This window comes from Choloepus didactylus, chromosome X (assembly GCF_015220235.1).
Source record: "Choloepus didactylus isolate mChoDid1 chromosome X, mChoDid1.pri, whole genome shotgun sequence".
Classification (NCBI taxonomy): domain Eukaryota; kingdom Metazoa; phylum Chordata; class Mammalia; order Pilosa; family Megalonychidae; genus Choloepus; species Choloepus didactylus.
Window position 1 is genome coordinate 62144868 of NC_051334.1, and position 13610 is coordinate 62158477.

Below are 13610 nucleotides of genomic sequence, written 5' to 3' on the forward strand. Positions count from 1 at the left end.
TCATTCTTTTTTCAAGGTGGGTTTAGCTATTCTGAGCCCCTTACACTTCCACACAAGTTTGATATTGGCTCTTTCATTTCTGCAAGGAAGATTATTGGAATTTTTATTGGGATAGTGATGAATCTATAAATTGCTTTGGGTAGATTTGACATCTTTTTTTCTGCTGTATATTCTTTTTACAAATTAGGGAAATTTTAGATTTACATAAAAGTCATGAAAAAACATATATCATACCCATACACCTCTCTATTGTTGATGCTTTGCATTAATGTGGTACTGTATTAGTTAGGGTTCTCTAGGGAAAGAGAACCAGCAAGAAATATCTGGAAATGTGAGATTTTATAAAAGTGTTTCATGCAACTGTGGGGATGCATGAGTCAAAATTCCATAGGGCAGGCAGCAAAATGGCAACTCTGATGAAGGTGTTTGAAAAAATCCCCAGGAGACCTGGCTAGCTGAAGAAGAAGAAGTGTAGGTTCTCTCTCTTCTTCCTTAAAAGTCTTCAACTGATTGGTTAAATCCAGCTGATTGAATTCTCTCATTGCAGAAGACATGCCCTTTGTTGATGTAATCAGTCACAGATGCAGTCAATTGACTGATGATTTAATAAACCAGCCTTCTGATTTATTAATCAGCTACAAATGTCCTTGCAATAATGGTAAGCCAGTGCTTGCATGACCAGACACCTGGCACCATCACCTGGCCAAGTTGACACATAAGCCTAACCTTCACAGTCCACCCCTTGTCAACTTGGCAGCTATTCACATCACCTTAAAACATACTTAATAGATAAATAGAACACAATAACAAACACATGTTTTGCCAAAGAATAGTCATTTGTCCTGCGTACACTAAATCTCACCAGAATAGTGTGCAAGTGCTTAGGTAACATTCACTCTTCAACTCGATATCCTATAACTTAAATACTATGAAATGAATAATACAAATTATGTCATTCAATAGGGGATGAGATAGAGAAGGAAACAAAGATATTTGTTTTATGGACAAACACAAATGTACTCATAATAAAACAAGAAGGAAACATTCATGCCATCATAGTCCTCATTTCTGAAACTGGTCATGTGGTCACAGTTCATATTTATCACTACCTTCTTCCACTACCCATTCCATGTTCCCTTTACCTTCAGCAAGTGCTTCAGCTGGCCATGGTTCTTGGCCTGGTGGGGTTACCCAAACTTTCATAGCTGAAGTTTCTGTTCCATTGGTAGTCCGGCCTAGTTTGGGTTGTTGCAGCTATCCATTGACTTTTAATCACAGAACATGGTAGTACTAGGTAGATCCTAGGGGATCTCCTGTATTCTAGGAAAATGCTCCTTTACCTCCATTGTGTAGCTGCAGTCCTATTTCTCCTTGATAGTCAGGATTAATCACCCCTGCCAGTATAGTGACCCCCTTCTGTGCCAGTTGTTTAAGAGGCATGGGAAGCCCAAAGTGGCCAGGTGGCAGACCTAACTTCCAGTTCAATGGAATTGTTTTATCTCCTGGTGGAAGCACTCCTCCTTTTGGAACAAAGACTTGTAGACAAGCAGAACTTAAGGTTGCAGGGACAGGAAACAAAAATTCTCTTAGTGGATCACTAGGAGTGATAGTGAGTGATGCCACTCCCATTGCCACCACTTGATTCTTGGGCCCATGAATCCTAGCTATAGGAGAAACATCACCATAGAGTGGACACTGATTCAAAGCATATGCAGCCTCCTGGGGAAGACTGTCCCAGTCCTGCAAGGTGTTGCCACCAAGTTGGTGCCATATTTGACTCTTCAAAAGGCCATTCTGTAATTTGGGCAGATAATAAAAAATATATTTACAGCCTCCCCCTCCCCAGCCCCGAGGATCTGGGGGAAGGTGCGGATGTGTTGGACATCCTCACATGGACTGGTGTTGATGTTGTCATAAACATTGGGACTGGCGGTTTGATGTGCTGAGCCCTCGAGCATGGGACTTGCCCTTATGAAGCTCATTACCACAAAGGAGAGTCTAAACTTGCATGTAATGGTGCCTAAGAGTCTCCCCCTGAGTACCTCTTTGTTGCTCAGATGTGGCCCTCTCTCTCTCCAACTGAGCCATCTCGACAGGTGAACTCGCTGCCCTCCCCCCTACATGGGACCCGACTCCCAGGGGTGTAAATCTCCCTGGCAATGCAGAATATGACTCCCGGGGATGAATGTGGACCTGGCACCGTGGGACTGAGAGTATCTTCTTGACCAAAAGGGGGATGCAAAATGAGATGAAATAGTTTCAGTGGCTGAGAGATTTCAAATGGAGTCGAGAGGTGACTCTGGTGGACATTCTTATGCACTATACAGATAACACCTCTTAGGTTTTAATGTATTGGAATAGCTAGAAGTAAATACCTGAAACTACCAAACTCCAACCCAGCAGTCTGGACTCCTGAAGACAATTATATAATAATGTAGATTACAAGGGGTGACAGTGTGATTGTGAAGACCTTGTGGATCACACCCCCTTTATCTAGTGTATGGATGAGTAGAAAAATGGGGATAAAAACTAAAGGACAAATGAGGTGGGATTGGGGGATGATTTGGGTGTTCTTTTTTCACTTTTATTTTTTATTCCTGTTCTGGTTCTTTCTGATGTAAGGAAAATGTTCAGAGATAGATTGTGGTGATGAACGCATAACTATGTTATCATACTGTGGACAGTGGATTGTATACCACGGATGATTGTATGGTGTGTGAATGTATTTCAATAAAACTGAATTTAATAATAAAAAAAAGGCCATTCTGCCATTCTATCAACCCAGCTATCTCTGGATGATGGGGAACACAGTAAGACCAGAAAATTACATGAGCATGTACCCATTCCCTTACTTCATTTGCTGTGAAGTGGGTTCCTTTATCAGAAGCAATACTGTGTGGAATACCATGATGGTGGATAAGGCATTCTGTAAGTCCACAGATGGTGGTTTTTGCAGAAGCACTGAGTGCAGGGAAGGCAAACCCATGTCCAAAGTATGTGTCTATTCCAGTAAGAATGCCCCTTCCATGATGGAAGTGTTCCAAAGTAATCAACTTGTCTCCAGGTATCAGGCTGATAACCTCAGGGAATGGTGCCATATAGGGGACTGAGTGGGAATATCTGCTGCTGGAAGATTGGGCATTCAGCAGTGGCTGTGGCTAGGTCAGATTTTGTGAGTGGAAGTCCATGTTGCTGAGCCCATGCATAACCTCCATCTCTGCCACTGTGACCACTTTGTTCATGAGCCCATTGGGCGATGACAGGAGTGGCTGGGGAAAGAGTCTGACTGGTATCCACATAATCGGTCATCTTATCCATTTGATTATTAAAATCTTCCTCTGCTGGTCACTCTCTGGTGAGAATTCACATGGGATGCAAATATCTTCATGTTTTTTGCCCACTCAGAAAGGTCTATCCACATACCCCTTCCCCAGATTTTCTTGCCACCAATTTTGCAATTGTGTTCCTTCCAAGTCCCTGACATCCAGCCAAACATTAGCAACAGCTCATGAATTAGTATACAGCCATACTTTTGGCCAGTTCTATTTCCAGGTAAAATGAACAACCTGGAGCACTGCTTAAAGCTCCACTCACTGGGAGAATTTCCTCTCACCACTGTCCTTCAGGGACAAACCAGAAAAGGATTGCAATGCTGCAGCTGTCCACCTTTGGATGGTACCTGTGTATCTCACAGAACCATTTGTAAAGAGGCCAGAGTTTTCTCTTCCTCAGTCAACTGAATATAAGGAACTCCCCAGGAGGTCATAGCTCTGGGCTGGTAAAGGGAAGGTAATGTGGCAGAAGTGGGGGCATAGGCATTTGAGCCACTTCCACATGTAACTTACTTGTGCCTCAGGACCTGCTCAAGATCTCATACATACTGTTTCCATTTTTTTAATGGAGTGCTGCTGTGCATGACCAAATTTATGGCTTGACAGGTCAGACAACACCCAGCTCATGATAGGAAACTCAGGTCTCATGGTAACTTGGTGGCCCATAGTTAAGAATTCTGTCTCTACTAAGGCCAAGTAGCAGGGCAAAACCTGTTTCTTAAAAGGAGAGTAGAAATTTGCAGAGGATGGTAAGGCTTTACTCCAAAATCTTAATGGCCTGCATTGTGATTCTCCTATAGGAGCCTGCCAAAGACTCCAAACAGCATCTCTATTTACCACTAACACTACAAGCACCATTGGATCAGCTGGATCATATGGTCTAAGTGGGAAAGCAGCTTGCACAGCAGCCTGGACCTGTTGCAGAGCCTCACCTTGTTTCAGTTCCCACTCAAACCTAGATACTTTTCTGGACACTCAGTAAATGGGTCATAGTAGAACACCCAAATGAGGAATATATTGTCTCCGAAATCCAAAGAGGTCAAATAGAAACTGTGCCTCATTTTTGGTCATTGGTGGGGTCAGATACAACAGCTTATCCTTCAACTTAGAAGGGATATCTTGACATGCCCCACACCACTGGACACCTAGGAAATTTACTGAGGTGGAAGGCCCCTGTATTTTTGTTGAATTTATTTTGCATCCTCTGACATGCAAATGTCTTACCAATAAATCTAGAATGGTTGCTACTTCTTGTTCACTAGGTCCAATCAACATGATATCATGGATATAATGGACCAGTGTGATGTCTTCTGTGTGGGAGAAATGATCAAGTTCTCTGCAAACAATATTATGACATAGGACTGTAGAGCTTATATATACCTGAGACAGGACAGTGAAAGTATACTGCTGGCCTTCCCAGCTTAATGTAAACTATTTCTGGTTGTACTTACTAATAGTTATTGAGTAAAAAGCATTTGCCAGATCAATAGCTACATTCCAGTTACCAGGGTATGTGTTGATTTGCTCAAACAATGATAACACATCTGAAACAGCAGCTTCAATTGGAGCCACCACCTGGTTAAGCTTAAGATAATCCACTGTCACCCTCCAAGACTTATCTGTTGTCTGCACAGACCATATAGGGGCATTGAATGGGGATGTGGTGGGAATCACCACCCCTGCTTCCTTCAAGTCCTTAAGAGTGGCATTAATCTCTACAATACCTCCAGGAATCCAGTGTTGCTTATGATTTACTATTCCACTGGGAAGGGGAAGTCTAGTGGCTTCCACTTGGCCTTTCCTACTATAGCCATCATTCCATGAGTCAGAGAACCAATATGGGGATTCTGCCAGTTTCTGAGTATACCTATTCCAATTATGCATTCCAGAACTGGGGAAATAACCACAGAATGGGTCCAGGGTCCACTGGATCCACTGTGAGATGGACCTGAGCTAAAACCTCATCAGTCACCTGACCTCCAGAAGCCCCTACTCTTACTGGTGGACCAGAATGATGTTTTGGGTCTCCTGGAATTAATGTCACTTCTGAGCCAGTGTCTAATAATCCCTGAAATAACTGATCATTTCCTCTTCCCCAGTGCACAGTTACCCTGGTAAAATGCCATAGGTCCCTTTGGGAAGGCTGGGAGGAAGATTAACTGCATAAATTTTTGGCAGTGTAACAGGATTCTTCCACAAGGGAGCCTGTACTTCCCCTCATTCATGGGGCTCTGGATCTGTAAACTGTCTCAAGTCTGGGAATGATTAAGGGGCCATGACTCTCTGGTTTTGTAATTCAAATTAGACTTTTATTCACTTGACCTAGAATTCTTCTGCTTATACAGATCAAAGAAGAATTTATTAGACTGCCCATCTATTTTACTTCTAGGTACTCCATGATCTACTAGCCAATGCCATAAGTCTCTGAGTCAGATGATTTAGACTGCTGCTTTGAGCCTGTTTTCCATTATAGTAGCCACACTCACCTTTTCTTTGGTGATTAACTGCTGCCATGTGGCTTCTGCTGACTTGGGATCCAATTATCCCCATTGTGTTTGCAGATTCCAGTACAGTGATAGCAGTTCCCATGGTAATATCTGACCTACAGAGAAAGGCAACTACAGAGCTCTTCAAGGATGATGGAACTAGTCTCACAAGTTTATTCCTCACAGTCCTGGTAAAAGGTGTGTTCTCTGGACATTCCTGGGGTGTGTGAGCAGGTCTTCCATGATAGATCCACTCTAACACTTTAATCTCTCTACCCATTGGATTTCCTCCTCTACATTATACACAGGAAGTTTTGGCATTTTTACCCGAGGTAATGTCAGTCACCTTTTGATCCATGTTTCAGCCAACCACCCAAACAAATTGTTAACACCCTTTCTAACCCCTCAGTCTACCACACTGAATGCAGAATCTCAGTTTATTGGGCCTATATCAACAATTGTAGCCTGATCCAACTTTTATTCTTTCCACCATTATCCCACACCTTTAATATCCATTCCCACACATATTCCCCTGATTTGTGTCTATATAAATTGGAAAACTCATTTTGTTCTTTTGGAGTATAGTGTACTTTCTCATGGGTCACACTTCGCCTGTTGGGTCTTTAGTCTAGTTATAGATCTTGAAGAAAAGAGTGGTGGTGGGGGTGGAACATGAAAAGAACTAAAAGTATCTCTCCAGCCAATTACCTCAGGACATTCCATTGCAGTTTCATCTTGTGAAACAGGATTAATCTCTCCAGACAGAGGAGTGGAAGTTGCTTCCTCAGGGGAGGTGATTACAGGTTTAGCAGGCACTGAAGGGTTACTCTCTTTAGGTGGAGGTTGGATGGCAGGCTACTCAGGGCAAACTGGAGATCCTGAAGCTGTTTCCTCAAAGCAGGCTGGAGGCTGGGTAGCTGTCTCCTCAAGACAGACTGGAGGTGATGGGGGCTGTTTCCTCAGGGCAGACCATTACAGCTATATCTAACAAAGACTCAGCAGAATCCAGGCTTACAAAGTCCTCAATGCCATTATTACCAATCCATATGTCCCCATCCCAAGATTCAGGATCCCATTCTTTTCCAACAAATGCCTTACTGTAACAGCAGACACACTTCAAGGTTGAGATTTTAGTTTATGTTGTAAATCTGCTGCTTGCCCAATGAGACTCTGGGTCTGTTTTTCAGAAATCTCAAGACTGTAGCCTCAGGAAATAAGATTTTCTTTAAGGGCATACATAGAAACATTTACATCTTCATATGGCATTTAAGCTTCAAATTTGAAGCCTTTAGCTCATCCTTTTCTTTTTTAACTTTATCCAGCATATCTAAGAGCAACCAGCCAACATCATTATACCTCTTAACTCCACAAAACTCTGTTAAGGTGTCAAAAACACTGTCACTCAAAGCCTTGTTTCATACAAGAGTATGATTAGGGAATCAAATGGCGATATTTTGAGTATCACCATTGCCAACTCACACCATGGACTGTCAGTGCCATCTTGATTATTGGAAATGGAGTCATTAGTGCCTTTGAATCTAATCAGAGTATAAAACGAATTGTAAAAGCACATTTTAAGATTCTGTTTCTCAAGAACCACTCCTGGGACTCTGCTGTATTAGTTAGGGTTCTCTAGAGAAACAGAACCAGCAGGAGATATCTGTAAATATAAGATTTTATAAAAGTGTTTCACACAACTGTGAGAATGCATGAGTCCATATTACATAGGGCAGGAGGCAGAAGTCCAAATCTCATAGGGTGAGATGCATGAGTCCATATTTTGTAGGGCAGGCAGTGAACTAGTAACTTCAATGAAGGTGTTTGATGAACTCCCCAGGAGATGGTGACTAGCTGAAGAAGTGTAGATTCTCTCTTTTTTCCCTTAAAAGTCTTCAACTGATTGTATTAAATCCAGCTGATTGAATTCTGTCATTGTGAAAGACATGCCCTTCATTGATGTAATCAGTCACAAATGCAGTCAATTGGATCATGATTTAATAAACCAGCCTTTTGGTTTATTAACCAGCTGCAAATGTCCTTGCAGTAATGCTTAGGCCAGTGCTTGCTTGGCAAGATAACTGGGCACTATCTTCTGGCTAAGCTGGCACATGAACCTAACCATCATAGGTACCTTTGTTACAATTAATGTTAGAATATTTAAATAGTACTATTAAGCATAGTCCATACCTCATACTTAGTGTATTTTTCTCATATACCACCCTATTATTAACACCTTATATTAGTTTTATTCATTTGTTATAATTCATAAAAGAACTTTCTTACACTTGTACTGTTAACCCCAGCCTATCTTCCACAATAAGGATGACATCTCAATGATATTTAGTCTTCTAGGCCATGCACACAGAATATCCTTCCCTTTATTCAGGTATTCTTTGGTTTCTTTTAGCAATATTTTGTACTTTTCTGTGTATGCATCCTTTACATCTTTTGTTAGATTTATGCCTAAATATTTGATTCTGGTAGTTGTTATGTGAATAGAATTTTTGTCCTGATTTCTTCTTCTGGTTGTTTGTTGCTTCCATATATAAACACTACTAGCTTCAGGTGATTATCTTGTAGACTTCCATGTTGCTGAATTGATTTATTAGCTCTAGGAGCTTTGTTGTGGATTTCTTTCAGGATTTTCTATATATAAGATCATGTCATCTGCTAAAGGGGAAAGGTTTACTTCATTTCAAATTTGGATACCTTTGATTTCTTTTTCTTGGCTAAATTCTCTGGCAATAATTTCAAGTACAATGTTGAATAACAGTGGTTACATTGGGCATCCTTGACTTTTTCCTCATCTTACAGGGAAAAGTCAGTCTTTCACATTTAGTTAGGGTGCTAGATGTCAACTTTTCATATATACCCTTTATCATATTAAGGAAGCTACCATCTGTTCCCAGTGTCCTAAATGTTATTATCAAGAAGTGGTGCTGGGGGCAGGGCAAGATGGTGGAGTGCTCAGGTGTGGGTTTTAGTTACTCCTCCAGGCCAGTAGGTAGAAAGCCAGGAACTGCATGGACCAGTCACTGCAGAGCAAATTGACTTTGGGCATACTTCATACAACATTCACCAACACATGGAAGAGCTGAGATCAGTGAAATCTGTAAGGACTCATGGCTAGGGGACCCATGCTCCTCCCTGCCAGGCACAGTCCCATGGGAGGAGGGGCCATCAGTGCTGGTAATCAGGAGGGAGAACTACAGTTGCAGTTCTGATTGAAAACTCAGACCACTGATCAAAAACTCCAAACACAGAGAGACTGACACCAGACACTGGAGAATCTGGGAGCAGTCAACCCAGCAGAGAGAAGATAGGGCTAGCAAAAGTAGCAAAAAAAACCCAAAAATAAAAACACAGACATTTTGGGGTTCCAATGAACATAAAATGAAGTAAGGCAGTGCTCCAACAGAATCAGCTGCGTATGCAAATCCAGAGGGCAAGTCCCCTTTTCTGAGGAGCCCATTTCTCTACTTTCTTGATTGTTCCTTAATGGCCTTAAACTCCTTGTCTCTTAGCATTTCAATAGCTCATTAGATCTGCAAGGAGGGCCCTTCTTTTTCTTTTTTAAACCTTTTTCTCTTTTTCTAAAACAATTACTCTAAGAAGACCATTACAGAAAGCCTCAAAGACTTGCAATTTGGGCCCAGGCAAGAGCAGAGCTAAGATAGTTCTGAGGGACAAAGCAATAAGTCTAGGGGCTAAGAAAATTTTCTAAACACCATAACTTCCCAAGAAAATGGAGGCATCCCTTTACACCCATCTTCCCAGCAGGCTGAGAATGCCCCTGCATGACACCAGTGCCACAGCCCAGAGCTGCCCCAAACCAGTGTGAAAGGAAGTGTTTCCAGCAACATGCACACATGATGCAATATCTGGTGTGGACAGTAGCCTTTCACAAACCTGCAACTTATTGTCCCAGAGGTGGGAAGGCAGAGCTGTGTGAAAAGGGGGAAATGAACATGTCCCATCCAGCCATCCTTTCAGCAGGCTAGGAATGCCTCTACACAGCCCTGCAGCCCAGAAAGTCCCTTGGGGGACAGCACTCACCTGTGATGTAGCACAATCTTCCCCCAGCAGAGGCCCTAGGAGGGCACAGCTTGAAAAAGGGACACACATGCAAGTCCCAGGGAACATATGCCAATACCAAGAACTTGTGGGTCAGCAGCAGAGAAAAACTGTGGTGAGACAGAACTGAAGGATTACTACTGCAACAGCTTTAAATCTCCAGGAACAACTGGGACATTGGATTATTAAAGCCACCCTCCCTCCCTAACTGTACAAATGCCCAAAATTCAGGGTGGACAGCACCAAATGTACACACAAACTTAGTGCACCAATTGGACCCACACAAGGCTCAGACCCCCACTTACCACAAAGACAAATTTGGGGAGAACTGGCTTGAGGGAAATAGGTGGTTTGTAGATGCCACCTGCTGGTTAGTTAGAGAACATATACTCAACCTATCTGTAGATCTGACAAATTAAAGATAAGTGTTTGAATCAGTCTACACATCCTAAAATAGCACTATCAAGTTAAGCAAATGCCAAGAGGCCAAAAACAACAGAAAATTTTAAAGAATATGAAAAAAACAGGTGATATGGATAACCCAAATCCAAACACCCAAATCAAAAGATCAGAGGAGACACAGTAAATGGAGCAATTAATCAAATAACTAAAGACAAATAATAAGAGCATGGCACAGGATATAAAGGACATGAAGAAGACCTTAGAAGAGAATAAAGAAGAAATTTCAAGAGTAAAAAAAAAATAGATGATCTTATGGAAATAAAAGAAACTGTTGACCAAATTAAAAAGATTTTGGCTACTCATAGTACAAGACTAAAGGAGGCTGAACAGCAAATCAGTGACCTCAAGGATGACAGAATGGAAAAATGAAAGAACAAAAGAAAAAATGGGGAAAAAGTAAAAAAAATTGAGATGGACCTCAGGGATATGACAGATAATATAAAATGTCAAAACATAAGACTCATTGGTGTTCCAGAAGGGGAAGAGAAGGGTAAATGTCTAGTAATAGTATTCAAAGAAATTGTTGGGGAAAACTTCCCAAACATTCTAAACAACATAAATACACAAATAATAAATGCCTAGTGAACTCCAAACAGAATATATCCAACTAAATCCACTCTGAGACATATTCTGATTAGATTGTCAAATACTGAAGAGAAGGAACAAGTTCTGAAAGCACCAAGAGAAAAGTAATTCACCACTTACAAAGGAAACAGCATAAGAATAAGTAGTGACTACTCAGTGGCCACCAAAGAGGTGAGAAGGCAGTGGCATGACATATTTAAAATTCTGAGAGAGAAAAATTGCTAACCAAGAATTCGTTATCCAGAAAAGCTCTCCCTCAAATTTGAGGGAGAGCTTAAATTTTTCACAGACAAATGCTGAGAGAATTTACTAACAAGAGCCCTGCCCTACTTGAGATACTAAAGGGAGCCCTACTGACAGAAAAACAAAGAAAGGAGAGAGAGATACAGAGAAAGGTTCAGTACTAAAGAGATTCACTATGGGTGTTTTGAAGGGCATTAAGAGAGAGAGGGAAAATATATCTGACCAAAGGATAGGATGGCTGAACCAAGAAATGCCTTCACAGTAATAATGTTGAATGTAAATGGATTAAACTTCCCAATTAAAAGATATAGATTGGCAGAATGGATAAACAAAATGAATCAACAATATGTTGCATACAAGAGACTCATCTTAGACACAGGGACACAAGGAAATTGAAAGTGAAAAGATGGAAAAAGATTTCATGCAAGCTACAGCCAAAAGAAAGCAGGAGTAGCAATATTAATCTCAGATAAAATAGACTTTAAATGCAAGGATGTTATGAGAGACAAATAAGGCCACTACATACTAATAAAAGGGGCAATTCGACAAGAAGAAATAACAATCATAAATGTTTGTGCACCCAATCAAGGTGCCACAAAATACATGAGAGAAACACTGGCAAAACTAAAGGAAGCAATGGATGTTTCCACAATAATTGTGGGAGATTTCAACACATCACTCTCTCCTATAGATAGATCAAGCAGACAGAAGACTAATAAGGAAATTGAAAACCTAAACAACCTGATAAATGAATTTGATTTAGCAGACATATATAGAACATAACATTCCAAATCACCAGGATGCACATTCTTCTCTAGTGCTCATGGAACTTTCTCCAGATTAGATAATATGCTGGGACATAAAACAAACCTCAATAAATTAAAAAAAATTGAAATTATTCAAAGCACATTCTCTGACCATAGTGGAATACAATTAGAAGTCAATAACCATCAGAGACTTAGAAAACTCACAAATACCTGGAGGTTAAACAACACATTCCTAAACAATCAGTGGGTGAAAGAAGAAAGAGATATTGCTAAATATATAGAGATGAGTGTAAATGAGAACACAACATATCAAAACCTATGGGATGAAGCAAAAGCTGTACCAAGAAGAAAATTTATAGCACTAAATGCATACATCATAAATGAAGAAAGAGCTAAAAGCAAAAAACTAATGGAACAACTGAAGAAGCTAGAAAAAGAACAGCAAAGCAATCCTAAACTGAGTAGAAGAAAAGAAATATTTAGGATTAAAGCAAAAATAAATGTCATAGAGAAAAAAAACAGTAGAGAGAATAAATAGCACCAAAGTTGGTTCTTTGCGAAGATCAACAAGATTAGCAAGCCCTTAGCTAGACTGACAAAATCAAAAAGAGAGATGACCCATATAAACAAAATAAGGAATAAAAAAGGTGACATTACTGTGGATCACAGAAAAAATTAAGAAAATTATAAGAGGATACTATGGACCATGGGCGGGGCAAGATGACGGACTGGTGAGCTGTATGTTTTAGTTACTCCTCCAGGAAAGTAGGTAGAAAGCCAGGAACTGCGTGGACTGGACACCACAGAGCAATCTGACTTTGGGCATACTTCATACAACACTCATGAAAACGTGGAACTGCTGAGACCAGCGAAATCTGTAAGTTTTTGCGGCCAGGGGACCGTGGGAGGAGGGGCTGTCAGCTCCGGGAAGGAGAAGGGAGAACTGCAGTGGCAGCCCTTATCGGAAACTCATTCTACAGATCCAAACTCCAACCATAGATAGACTGAGACCAGACACCAGAGAATCTGAGAGCAGTCAGCCCAGCAGAGAGGAGACAGGCATAGAAAAAAAACAACGCGAAAAACTCCAAAATAAAAGCGGAGGATTTTTGGAGTTCTGGTGAACATAGAAAGGGGAAGGGCAGAGCTCAGGCCCTGAGGCGCATCTGCAAATCCCGAAGAAAAGCTGATCTCTCTGCCCTGTGGACCTTTCCTTAATGGCCCTGGTTGCTTTGTCTCTTAGCATTTCAATAAGCCATTAGATCTCTGAGGAGGGCCCTTTTTTTTTTTAATCCTTTTTTCTTTTTCTAAAACAATTACTCTAAGAAGCCCAATACAGAAAGCTTCAAAGACTTGCAATTTGGGCAGGTCAAGTCAAGAGCAGAACTAAGAGAGCTCTGAGACAAAAGGCAATAATCCAGTGGCTGAGAAAATTCACTAAACACCACAACTTCCCAAGAAAAGGGGGGTGTCCTGCTCACAGCCATCATCCTGGTGGACAGGAAACACTCCTGCCCATCGCCAGCCCCATAGCCCAGAGCTGCCCCAGACAACCCAGTGTGATGGAAGTGCTTCAAATAACAGGCACACACCACAAAACTGGGCGTGGACATTAGCCTTCCCTGCAACCTCAGCTGATTGTCCCAGAGTTGGGAAGGTGG